The 13,106-nt window shown below is 51.2% G+C and overlaps 1 non-coding gene across 1 annotated transcript; it reads right to left on the bottom strand.

Annotated features, from left to right (window-relative positions):
- Positions 1-11,306: 11,306 nt before the first annotated feature.
- Positions 11,307-11,379, bottom strand: TRNAE-CUC. The gene has a single exon. It is a non-coding gene; the product is annotated as a tRNA-Glu (tRNA).
- Positions 11,380-13,106: the final 1,727 nt, after the last annotated feature.

Raw genomic sequence — 13,106 nt, 5'->3', positions numbered from 1 at the left:
TGCATCCGTTGATTCTTTAGTAGCAGATGGATGAGATAAATCAATCCATACCCATCTGGCTTTCTAGAAGTTCATGATTTAGGGTCTAGCAGCAACTTCAGCGTAGGCTTTCTTACCTATCACAGCTGTTCCCCTGTAAGACCTAACTCAGTATCGGAAGGGCTCTTCCCACCCGCATCCTGTTGTCTCCGCTGCCTGGTTCAGACTCTCTTGTGGTGCAGTGAACACCCCCCAGAATGCCAAGCCAGTTCACGAGGACCAACCCCTTCCTGGTCTCCCTTAACGATCACAGCGGACCCCTGGCCACATGTCTGGACCGGGGATGGGCCCAAACCCAGCTAGGCCACTCGGTTTCTTAGCCTTAGGGATTTGGAAGCGGGACTCCAAGTGCCACTGTCGGAAAGAGCCTCACCCTCAGTCACCAGCATTCCTGCCTGCCCCTCGTCTCCCTGGGTCCCTCAGAAGAGGGGACGTCAGCTGGACTGACGGACCGACCTTCCTCCCAGGTTCCTTCCGTCTGTTGTCCTACTCACGCTCTCATTTGTTCAGGAAGCATTCATTGTTGGATGGCTGGCGGGCACTTTACACCATTCACTTAATCTTCACAGCAACGTCAACCCATGCGGCTTTCTAGAACTTCTGTGGCCACGACTCTGAAGGCGGGCATTATCACCTGCAGGCTACAGGTGTAGAAATGAAGTCTCCAAAAGGGAAGCTAACTTGCTCACAGGCTCAGGTGTAAAGGGGGAACGAAGGAGTCTAAGTTAGGTCTGATGCCAGAGTTCCTGGTACTTTTTCTCTCATCCCACAGGAGTGGGCTCGGTCTGCGTTTGGCCTCCCGGGGACGGTGACGAGGGAGAACACCCTTGTCGGACCCGACTGAGGACAGTGCAGTACCCAGATGTAGACACCAGGTGGCAGAGAACCGTAGGGCGCACGGCTCCCCTAGCCCGCGCTGGGTACGGTTCCGGCTTCTAGATTCCTGCCTTCTTGACGTTGAGAGAAGGATGTGTACAACTATTCAATACATACCCAAACTATAAGTGTGTCATAATTTGCTACAATAAATAGAGGGAGAATTGTAGAAGGAAAAACAAATATAGAGAGAAAAAAAAAGTAGTGACAGGTATCAGCACTGTAATTGGCAAAGGTTCACTTAAATTTTTCTTTTTAGTATGGTTGTTTAGATGACACAGTGCAATAATTTATTAAGTGGTATTTAAATTCCCACTTTTTTTTTTTTTTAGAAAGAGCGAGCGCTTGTGTGTGCAAGCAGGTGGCAAGGGGGTGGGAGCAGAGGGAGAAGGAGAGAGAGAATCTTAAGTAGGCTCCACGCGGTGGTCGATCTCACGACCCTGAGATCATGACCTGAGCCAAAATCAAGAGTCTGATGCTTACCTGAGTGAGCCACCCCAGGCCCCCCTTAATTCCCACATAATTTTTGAAAAAAATAATGGACCTCTTTAAATTCTCTTTTCCTTATTTTTACTAGAGGGAAGAGTATCTTTCCTCTAATTATGGAACGGAAAGAGTATATAATTTCGTTTTATGGGAAAGAAGTCTACTAAGGTGGTGTTTCATTTTAGTCTTACAGTGTTTCAGAACGTGAGTACTGAGACTTGAAATCAGGTGTTTCTACGACTGCAGGCAAAAAAAGTCCAGTGCTCCCTATTGCCCACAGAGTAAGTGAAGCCAAGGCAAGGGCCAGACCTAGTTTAGCTGGTCCAGGAAGCCCTCTCTGGGGCCTCACCTTACTTGATATGAAGTACGGTACGTCCAGTGGCCTGCAAGAGGAAAGACTTTTGCTTTTTTCCAAAGTAGGGTAGAACATGCTTCCAAAGATGAAGACTCGCCCACGTTAGCCACAAGGAGGTGTGAGGCGTTCTCCTCTGTGTACCATCGTTACTGGTCACGGAAGCTTCACGAGTGACAAGAAACTCTCAGAAGAGCAGGTGCCAAGTGTCTCGTCTAAGAGCACTGAGGGGGACTGCAGCGGTCAGCCGGAGAACAGAAGCAAGGACGCAGTGACAGTGAACTCCCTTCGTGCCCTGGAACAGAACCAGTAAGGGAGGCCTGTTTCCCTTATTAAACTGGATTAGTGTCTATATTGATCGCCTTCCCTCCAGATGAATAGCCATAATAGGAGTGCATTGTTCTGGTCTCTTCTGATTGTCCACTGATAGATCCACTGGTATGCATAAGGCCACCCCTTATAATCCTGGTTGGGGCCATGCTTCTCTGCATTTGCTTGGCAAAGAGACCAGTGTTTCAGGCCCAGAAATGAAAGAACCCAAGGAGCAAGAAGGGGACAGACACAGAAGCTGCTAAGGAGGTGGAACACAGGGAGCTTGGTGACAACCCAGCTCATGGGACTCGATGAGGGGATGCCCGGAAGTGCTCCATACAGCATCAGGCCACAGGAGGGAATGGGCCGGCATGGGCCGATAGCATACAGGGGAATGGGGAGCGAGCCTAGAACACGGCAGCGCGGCCCGGGGTAGGCTGGAATCCGTCTGTCGCACACTGAGAGGCACACAGGAGTGCGTGAGGACCCCGTCCTCCGCACGCCCCACATGCAGCCTTCAGGCTCCTCTGAGAAGTCTTCTTGGGGCCCAGTGGGCTTTTCTTTTCGTCACCCAAAGAACAGCCTGCCGGGGTCCAGCGCCATAGGGGACGATCCAGTTCGAACAGGGACATCTGTGGTTTAAACGATTAGCCACCAGCCCAGCTGTCGTCTGCGCTCATGGGGTGGCTGGGAAGACACTGTCTCCGTGCGAGCACCTGGTGCCCTGGGGAGGAATGCCGGTCACTGGAACTTGGAATGAAAAGCAGCCCAACCTCAAGGAAAAACGCCCTCACCCCCAGCGAAAGAGTTGGCCCTCCTGGAGCGCTTAGACACGTCTACAAAATGCCTTGATGAGCATGACCTCGTGTGGTTGCTCGTCACTTGCTTTTCTGGGTGTAAGAGGCTTGGAGTAGAGCAGCTATGGAGTCTCTTTGGCATTCCTTCCAGAAGTTTCTCCCTTCCTGGTCAAGTCACATGATCTGAATGTAACTGGTTGGGTGCTTGCGTGGCTCCTCTGGGGTCTTCACGGCCCCAGCAGGATGCTGTGTAGCCTGCATGGATTTCCACCTTCCATGGGTTCTTTCTTGCCCTAGCTCTGGACAGGGTCCTGAGAACTCAAGGGGACCCCTCTGAGAAGACTTCTGGGTAAGAAGGGGGGTATCGCCAGCATTATTTACGGAGTGCCAGAGAATAGTTCTGGAACTGCAGGGCTCCATCTGTGACTGCATCATCCGGATTTCTGTGGCTTCTTACTGCTCACGTAGGAGCCGTGGGCCACCACCGGTGGGTGGGTGAGGTTGAAGAGAAAAAATTCATCATGGCTAGACACATAAAACAGCAGTGTGCGTGTGTGCCCTCTCTTGCTGTCTTAGCAGTCTGCGCCTCAGAGGAAAGGGTAGAAGCCAGCAAACTGGTTGCTTTCCAAGGGCACCTTGAAGGAGTCTTATCAAAGCGACAGCCCGATGTTCTGTGGCAGGTAAATAAGCTCTGTTCTTGTTGACCGATCAGCCAAAGTCCTTAGACTTACTGGCTGAAACCACTCACGACCTGGAGAACTCAGCCAGCCACACGGCAAGGACACAGAGCCCCCCGGGGCTCAGCCCTTCTAATAATACACTTTCTCGGTAGGGCCCGTAAATAAGCATCCTTGCTTGTTTTGCTGGAGACAGCGGGCCTGCCTCCTGTATGCTCCCTCCTTAGGGTGGGAGTGATATCCTCAGCACTTGCTTTCCCAAGTAGAACAGACTTGGAGAAAGCAGCTGTGCTTTAGCTTTTTGTTCTAGAAAGTTCTGTCCTCCTAGTTGACAGGCCACATGACCTAAATAGAACTGGGGCAGGGTGGTTGGGTGCTTGTGTGACTCTTCTGGGGTCTGCAGACTCCTGGCCCAGCCCTAACTGCAGTGGCTGTGGTAGGCGGGATCGTGACACTCAGAGGCACATGGAAAACCGAGTAATTGTATTTGCAGTAGCAAGGGTATTCCTGGAATCACACTTCTGTGTCTTTAACTGAGCAGAATCTAGGATATTTTAGGGGACCAATTTTGGGCCTGAAGGATTTACGTTCACCCTGTAGCTCCTAAATCATCTGGCTAGGGGGACAGACTGTCCCATGAGACCCAGGCAGAGTTTGAGGCCGTAGACATTTGCTGAAAAAAGGCAGGTGTAACTCAGCTTGCAATCTTTTCCCTGGAATAAATTTGTCTTCCCGAGTTAATCTCAGAGAAAGGGCAGCTTGGTTGATTTTGTCTCCAGAATTTGAGTCTCTAACACTGAAATATAATCCCACTGGATGTATTGCTTTGGTGAAGAATTCTTTTCTCCCTACAAGAGGGGCAATGTATTGGAGTAAGCGCAGAGATTCTGGAACTGGGTTCTTGGTCCAGCTCTGTCACTTAATAGCTATGTGATGTTGGGCAAGTTACCTAACCTCCCTGCTTCTGTTTCCTTCTCTGCCAAAAGGGGAAAGTAACGGTGGGCATTTACCTTACAGGTTTATGGTGAGGAGAAAATGAATTAACACGCATAAAGCACTGAGAACAGTGCCTGGTACACAGTTAGGTGCTATATAAAGGATTGTTATCTTTCACTATTTGAAACCAGAGCAGAATGTGAAATAAAGGGGTGTTGGGCTGCTGGCCTGGAGTAGTAGCAATCTTGGCCTAGGATGCAAGAGACACGCACTCTCTAATCAGGCTTCCCATTAAGTAGCTGGGTAACTCTGAGCCACTCAGAGCTTCAGTTCCTTCATTTTATGATTTTTTAAAAAAGACTGATTGATTGATTGATTTAGAGAGTGTGAGCAGGAGGAGGGGCAGAGGGAGAGAGAGAATCCCAAGCAGACCCTGGGCCGAGTGCAAAGCCTGACACGGGGCTTGATCTCACGACCCTGAGATCATGACCTGAGCCGAAACCAAGAGTTGGATGCCTAACCGACTGAGCCACCCAGGTGCCCCAGTTCCTTCATTGTGGGGTGGTGATAACAACCCAAGTGACCATCCAAGGATAATGGATAAACAAAACATGGCATATACATACAATGTGCTATTATCCTGCCACGAAAAGGGATGGAGGCCTGACACTCACTACAACATGGTTGAATCTTGAAGATGTTATGCCAAGTGAAATACACTTATTTCAGGCAAATTCGCACAAACAGAAAGTGGAACGGAGCATACCAGAGGCGAGCGGGAGTGGGAAGTGGGTCATTACTGCTCGATGGTAAGCTTCTGCTTTGGGTGATGAGTTTCGGAGACGGATGGTTCCGGTGGTTATTCATCAGTGCAAATGTACTGAATGCCACTGAATCATATACTTATTAAAATTAAAATGGCAAACTGCATGTTATGCGTATTTTACCACAACGAAAAAAAAATCACACATAAGAAGTCAAAATAAGAAAGGGAGAGGCAAGCTTTGAAAGAGAAAGGGACTTGCTATAAACTTTGAACTTTTATAGTCCATGAAGCCATAAATGTGGGTTACCAGGGGGAAAATGAGATGGTGACATTTGCCCGAAAGCCCTTTCCAGCGCCAGCCTGCTAGGAGGTAAACTCCCTTTCTTTCGGGCACTGTCCTGCTCTTTGCTTCCTTCAGGACACAAGTCTGGATGAATCTTCCCAGGAGCTCTCCTACCTCCCCTGGGCTCCACCTGCCATCCTATCTCAGGGGCCCGCTGCACCCTAACGTGTTTTTCTTTACTTGGGTGTGGCTGCTAGTCAACGCAATGGTTATCCCCTCGATGGGGAGGGGCTGATCCTCTCCACTTTGTGCAGCCCTACCCCCACCCTTAGTCCTTGACTCAGAAGGAGTCACAATAGATGCTCAAGAAGATTCCTCCCTGCATCCCTTATGAGGAACTACAACTACCGCTGGGCCTGGCTGCATCGTGTCCTGTACCTAGACTTCTGCTCTGCCCACCGTCACCAGGACATCTTACCTTGTGACGCAGCACGTGCGTGCGTGGGCATGTGAATGCAGTTTCATTAACTATTACTAACCATTACTATACGTGGTACAATCTGAAATTCCAGATTTAATGGATTATTAAAAAATGCTTGTAGTAACACTGATGGTCAGTAGGAGACTGGTTCATGCAGGGGTGTGTCCACCACTGGCCGCTGGGGAGGGGCGGGGCTGATAGGTCAGGCTGCGCAGGGAACAGAGTGAGTGACCGGGTTGGTGGCTTGGAGGAAAGCCGCAGTCTCAGCACCAGTGGGACCTCAGGATGCCCATGCAGGCTCTCACGTCCCTTAACACTGGTGGAGCCCATTCCGACTTCAGTTGCTTTAGCTGAACGAGCTTTTCCTAGTTCACCCTTTCCTGGGGGGCGGAGGGGTGTCATTTAAATGCATTGTGTGCGGGCACATGGGTGGTTCAGTCGTTGGGCGTCTGCCTTCGGCTCGGGTCGTGATCCCAGGGTCCTGGGATCGAGCCCCGCATCGGGCTCCCTGCTCCGCGGGAAGCCTGCTTCTCCCTCTCCCACTCCCCCTGCTTGTGTTCCCTCTCTCGCTGTGCCTCTCTCTGTCAAATAAATAAATAAAATCTTTAAAAAAATAAAAAAAATAAATGCGTTGTGTGCTGGGGGTTGGGTTTTTGGCTCAGTGTTCCACCCCCTTCCTCCTGGAGCAGGAAAGAACTCCTCTTCTCCCTGTTCACATGACTGCCCTTTAGATGCGTGACCGCCCACCCTGTGGCTCATGGTGAACAGCCTGTGGACTCCGGACTTGGGACCCAGCACCTTCTTCCCGACAAGTGCTTCTGCTCGCCATCTGGGTTGTGGGGAAAGTGGCATCCCTGGAAGGGAATGTGGGTGGCAGGGCCCGGCCCTGCAGATCCTGGGACCCACGGCATCTGAAGACAACTATAAGAAGGCATCCATCCCCCTCAGCGTGCGGCCGCCGGCTCTTCCAGTCTTCGTCTGCGAGGCTGGGGTCTGAGAGTTACACAGGTCTCCTTGTCTTCCAGTGAGCTCCGCCCACAATCCTACAAAGGTGTTTCTCGTGCTTGACCAAAGTGACGATGCCGTCGGCTGGACCTTTACGGTGGAGCCCGGGAACACATGCCTCTGTATTTTGAGGCTATTCGGCAGATGGCTTCTCACAGAGCAGCCAGACGGTTATGCTGTCCCTAGGCAGTGAAGAGTTCCCTTCTTTCTTCTTCTTTTTAAAAGATTTATTTATTTATCTGAGAGAGAAAGTGCACAAGCAGGGGGAGAGGCAGAGGGCGAGGGAGAATCCCAAGCAGACCCCCTGCTGCACAAGGAGCCCAACATGGGGCTCCATCTCGCAACCCTGAGATCATAACCTGAACCAAAATCAAGAGTTGTCAGATGCTTCACAGACTGGGCCCCCCAGGAGTTCCCTTCACTCCATTAGCAAGTGGGAAAGCTCTTGTCTCTGCCGGCTGCCCGCCACCAACCTCAGCACGCACAGCCCCTCAGCCAGCACAACCAAGATCCCAGCTCCGTGGGGGACGTTAGGCTGGGACCAGCTCCCGAAGGGCAGGTAACTGCCCCGACACCGTGCCCGACTCACTTGGTAAGACTGCCTCGGAACAAGTCCATGGACAAGACTTCAGACGAGATTACGGAGCCCTGCCTGTTGGCCACGGGAGGTAGCCAGGGCCTGTGGTGAGAATCCTGCTTCTAGCTGGGAGCCGAAGGGGCTCTAACGTGACTCATGCCAGTCCCCTCTTGGACTCTGTCTGCAGGAAGCCAAAGGCTATGGACATGGTTCCCGGTGTGGGTGCCTGGGTGAGGACAGCCTGGAGCAATGAAGGGTCTTCCTCTGTCATGTCTCACCCTGGCTGATGTCCCTCAAACACAGCATTCGAAACCAGCTCCCAAGACGCTTAGGACAAGTCCTCCCTTCCAGCTGCTTCCGGGTGGCCACCCCACTTCCTGCCCACTGCTGCACGTTGTCACAGTCCCTGGCCGCTCTGTGGCAGGGGAGTCTAGTCAGGGGCTCCCCCAGGGTGATGCTCCTTGCAGTGATGATGGTTTGGCTGAAAATTTCCATGAGGTGTCCACTGTGGAAGAGCTCCGCAAGCATCAGTTAGCCTCAAGGAGGGACCAGATTTACTGTCTCCACCCTTTCCCACAGGTATTCAAGGAGGGTAATAGAAGTAGGTCTGTTGAGCAACACCCAAAACCCTGGCCAGAACCACTAAGGGAAGGATCTCACTGTGAAGTATTTATTGCATTTTCTGGCTCCACATCCTTTACTCTGTTTGAAGCCAAACATCCTGACTTGTTCTTCTCACTGAAGAGGCCCGACCTGTTTCCCGATCTCCTTGAATCTGGGCTGGTCTTGGACTTGCTGGGGCCAAGAGCATGTCGTGTGGAATGATGGGGTGCCAGCACTGAAGCGAAGCCTGAACAAGCCTGGTCCACTTGCTCCTCCTGCATCTTTGTCATGGCCTTGAGAACATTCTTGGGCTATGCAGCTGGAAGGTACGAGTCACAGAGCTGAAACCGTGAGCTACGGGAACGGAGCCAGCTTCCCTCAGCTGACGGCCCAGCGTGAGATGGGCCACGGTCAGCAGCAGAGCCAGAGGTTAGTGGGCCCCCCAAACCCGGGAGGAATAAATGCTCACGGCTGGATACCGCAGAGGCTTTGCGGGCTGTGTGTTACAGAGCATCACTGTGGGCAAGGTCACTCACGTGCCCACTTATAAATCAGAGAATGACGCACCCTTGGAAGAGTTATCAGCAGCAACTTTCGCCTTCAAAGAAAAATGGGTCCCTGCAGACTGATCTTCGCTTGCGCTACCTCGAGCTGAAGATCCTTCCCCGGCCTTCAGCTCTACAGATGTGTTCAATATCTTGGTAGAAACCACAGAATGAGCACAGCAAGAAGTGAAAAGTCATTCTTCATTAGGCATCAAATCAACGGAGGGGGTTGAAGCAGAGCCCGGAAAAGAGATGCCTCCCCATATTTCCACGGATTGCCGAGAGCAGGGGGCTTCTCTATCCAGACAGGCCGGCTCTTTGCAGCGGTCGCTGTTCTTGATGTTGACATCTGGATAAAACTCCCCTTCATGCAGAGCTCAGCGTGTGTACAGACCACCGAGAGGTCCCCTTCGTTAGACTCACGGGAGAGGGGTGGCAGTGTCTGGCTTCCCTAATTTCAGTGTGAATCAGAAGCACAGATATGCATCTGGCAGGACGAACTCATGAATCCAAGTCTGTCACTCTGGCAGTCATAGGTTTATCGGCCTCCTGAGCCTGAGTTCCCAAACTCCTAACACACAGAGACACATAAAAGTACTCTGTTCTACCTTTTGAAATATTATGCGGACCAGAAAACACGGCAGGGCTTACAAGATCAACACCAAGCTTCCGGCTCTACCCTGACCATGATTGAATGGGGCCTCGGGAGCAACTTCATGAATGTTCTCTGGTCATTCAAGGCCTGCCATCAATCAGTGTCGGCCGGTGTACTTCCTGAAAGGGAGTCTTGTCTCTCAGAGATTAATTTATAGGTGGGTTTCCCCTCCTATAAATTTCCCCTCCCTCTTCTTGACTCGTCTCAACTGAGTCTCTGACCCAAGAACGATGGACATGCACGATTATGTGCCTTTGGGTGGGGAGACCCCTCGAGTTGGTTCCTGGTCCTGTGGGCCCCCAGGGCCTGCCCTCACAGATGCCCCTGTCTCTCAGGCCTTGGCGTGAGCATCCAGAAAGACCGCCAGCCTGGCTCTGCAAAGGGAAACCATTGTGAGCCTCTGCCCGATGCAGGACAGGAACAGAGAGAGGAATTCAGGGACAGCAGCTGGGGGGCTGGGAGGACATCCACACAGCCCACCCTCTCCTTAGTGCTTCCCTGGGGTCTCAGGAGGAGACAGTGATTTTTAAACGAGCATTCACGAGGGGGTGAGCCAACACAGAGAGAGACTCAGTGGGATCCACGCAAATAAAGCTTGCTTTCTTTCCAAGTGCACTGGGTACGTCATTTTTCTTGTTAAGACTGCTGTGATTCAAGCCCAGGCCTCTGGCTGGGTTCTAAAACCCAATTCTGGAGGAACACAGGATTTATTAACACTTGATATATTATACAAGCTCTAGAAAGAAAGAGTTGCCATGAGACAACTGCACCTTCGCAAAATTTGATTTTTAAATTGGGGAGCAAAAGGTTCGCAGTGCACAAGCTAACTGTGAAGTCTCAGTCACTGGAAATTACAAACAAAGCCCACCAAGATTAAGGAATACAGATACTGAAAATGCCTACCCAGCAGGTGCTTGTGGTTGAAGTAAGAGACTACCTCTAATACTCCTTCCCCATGAGCACCAGCACCCTCAGCCTCACTGGGGAGTTTGTAGCTTGTTTTTAAAATGCTGATTCTCAGGCCTCTTCCCGGACCCACTGAATCAGAAACTCGTCTGGGTTGTCACAAGCCCTCCTCGGGATTCTGATGTGTGCTCAGGTTTGAGACCGACACGTTCATGAGATACAATCAGCCTCCCCAGGGACACAGGAAATGGCTGTCCTTCCCAGAGATCTAGTCCTTGCTGCCCCAGGGCGTCTACATAACAGGCTATCTGCGCCCCTGTGCACCAAGGTCGCTAGCTCCTGGCACGTACCAGCCTCGGGAAGATACTGAAAAGCATGCATCGCTTTCCCATGTCCTTGACTGAGTCCACTAAGCCCACGCCCCTGCCGTCCACAGCTCACCTACTAAGCCATTCGGGTCCAGCCGCACCCACAGCCCGAAACCAATTTCTGTATCAATAAAGAAAACCTAAGTCATGCCGTGCTGACAAATCACCTGCAAACTCCCCTCCCGCGACAGGATAATGGTAAATCTGTGTTCCTGACAGCCCTGGAATGTAGGTTGGTGAGGACACTCTGCTCCACGCAGTCCCCAGGGGTCCCCGGCGGCGCTAAGTCCGTCTGGACACTTGTTTCCACGAACAAGATGGGAGAAGGGGACACAGCAGCAGACTGGCTTTTCAAGCTCCCACCTGCAACGGACACGTCACTTCTCGCTCATGTTCCGCTGCCAACAAAATCACACAGCCAAGCCTGACTTCAGAAGTAGGCAGGGAGTACCCGGAAAAAGAACCGGAACATCTGAGAACAGCCCAAATGATTACTACCCAAGGTTACGGGTGGACCACAACACCCATCGTGTGCAAAGCTCTGTATCAATGTTAAAGAAATGGTGGGACCCAGCGTTTCCAGGTTTAGGTTCACTATCGTTTTATTCCTGCTCACTTTTTTTTTTTTTTTAATAAGCTCTATGCCCAGCGTGGGGCTCAAACCCATGACCTTGAGATCGAGAGTCTCATGCTCTACCGACTGAGCCAGCCATTCGCCCCCATTCCTGTTCACCTTCAAATCTACAAAACCGACACCCTCCCACCTAAGATCTTTTTTATTCAAATTTTTCAAATTAAAAAAAAAAAATTTTTTTTTTTGAGACAGTGTGCACATGCGTGAGTGGGTGGGGGGGTGGTAGAAGCAGAGGGAGAGGGAAAGAGACTCTTAAGCAGGCTCCATGCTCAGCACAAAGCCCAACCTGGGGCTTGATCTCAGCACCCTGAGATCACCACCCCAGCAGAAATCAGGAGTCAGATATTTAACCAACTGAGCCACCCAGGGGCCCTCACATTTTTTTAAATTAAAAAAAAAAAATTGAAATTAACATATGCACACACAGAAGTACACAAATTGTGAGTATACGGCCTGTTGAATTATCATAAAGGGAACATAAGAGTGTAGCTACTTCCAGGCTAAGAAGCAAACCATTCCTGGGGGATCGCCAGCCTCTAGGAGGCTCCCTCCCAGGAACCTCCCCGCTCCCTCGTAGTAACACTCTCCTGACTTTCAACGCCACTCTCCAAGGATGTTTTTACCCTCATTCATTCAACTAGTATTGGTCAGCCCGGCACCTGAACTTCTCGTCCTTTCGGAAGACTGGCTTTTCGGGGTGGTGGCGGCATATTTCTAGGTAGGATTGAGGGACCCAATCTAATCAGTGACTGTTATCTTTATTATCTGTTTGTTTGAGCACATCAGTTTCATTGCAGAGCAGGTGGATCTGAGCCAGAATCTCTCTGCTGCCCAACATGTGAGAAATCAGTGGCCACCTGGCTGGCCCTGGGTGTGGAGCCACCCGACCAGTCTGGTGGCAAAGCAGTCCCTGCCTGCCTGCGCTCAGGGCCCTCCCTCTCTGCCACACAGCCTCACCCCTGCAGGTGGTTCCAGTGCTGGGCAAACTGGATCTTTCTGGGTTGGGGGTGGGGAACAGGTGTAAAACCTGTTTTGGCTCAAAAATAAGACGGGCATTTGGTCTTCAGATTATTTCTTATGCAACTTCCATGACCTGAAAAGGAGGCATATAGTTCCCATCCCCGCGCCTCTTAAATCGTCAAAAGATCTTCGTGGAGAGGCATGGGGCAGCTGGTTTTCTAAAACACCAGCTCCGCCCCAAAATGTCCTCAAAATCCGACCTATCTGTACCAGCATGTGCCCAGAAAACATGACATTTTGCTTTCTAGCTTCTTGGCAAAATCCTTGCGGGCATTCAGGCAGGGTAGCTCAGGGACGAGTGCGAATTCCACCTTTCACGCTCCAAGAGCTGATTGTGACTTCCCAGCTCCCAGCCCGGGAAACAGCCAGTGACTTCGGCAGGGAGGGAGGGAGAGCGAGTGTGAGCGGTCCTGGAACAGGGTGGCCACTGGCTCAGCCACATCCTTTTGTGGTAATCATCCTCAGCAAAATGGACTGAAAAGATATTCTTACGACTGGCTGGCTTCTAAATCACAGCCATGCTGAGTAACAACAGAGCAAATATATGATTGGTAATTTCCTTATGGCAGAACATAGAACAATCTCTGGCTGAGGCCCAGGGCCTAAAAAGAATTTTCTTTCAGTAGAAAAGAAAACAGCATGCTGCCTTTATTCCAAAGCCAAGGCAATGGGTCGTGGCCTTCTTCCTGCGCAGAAACGGTCCTGCTTTTCCAGGAAGAGGGAAAGGGATAGATGGGCTTAGGAAAACACTGCAGAGCTGCCAGCTCAATCGCCGTCCCTCACATACC

This window comes from Mirounga leonina, unplaced genomic scaffold, assembly GCF_011800145.1.
Source record: "Mirounga leonina isolate KUSES-001 unplaced genomic scaffold, KU_Mleo_1.0 Mir_224, whole genome shotgun sequence".
In the NCBI taxonomy this organism is placed as follows: domain Eukaryota; kingdom Metazoa; phylum Chordata; class Mammalia; order Carnivora; family Phocidae; genus Mirounga; species Mirounga leonina.
Note: the sequence above shows the minus strand (reverse complement) of the source record. Positions and strands in the feature narration are given on the sequence as shown.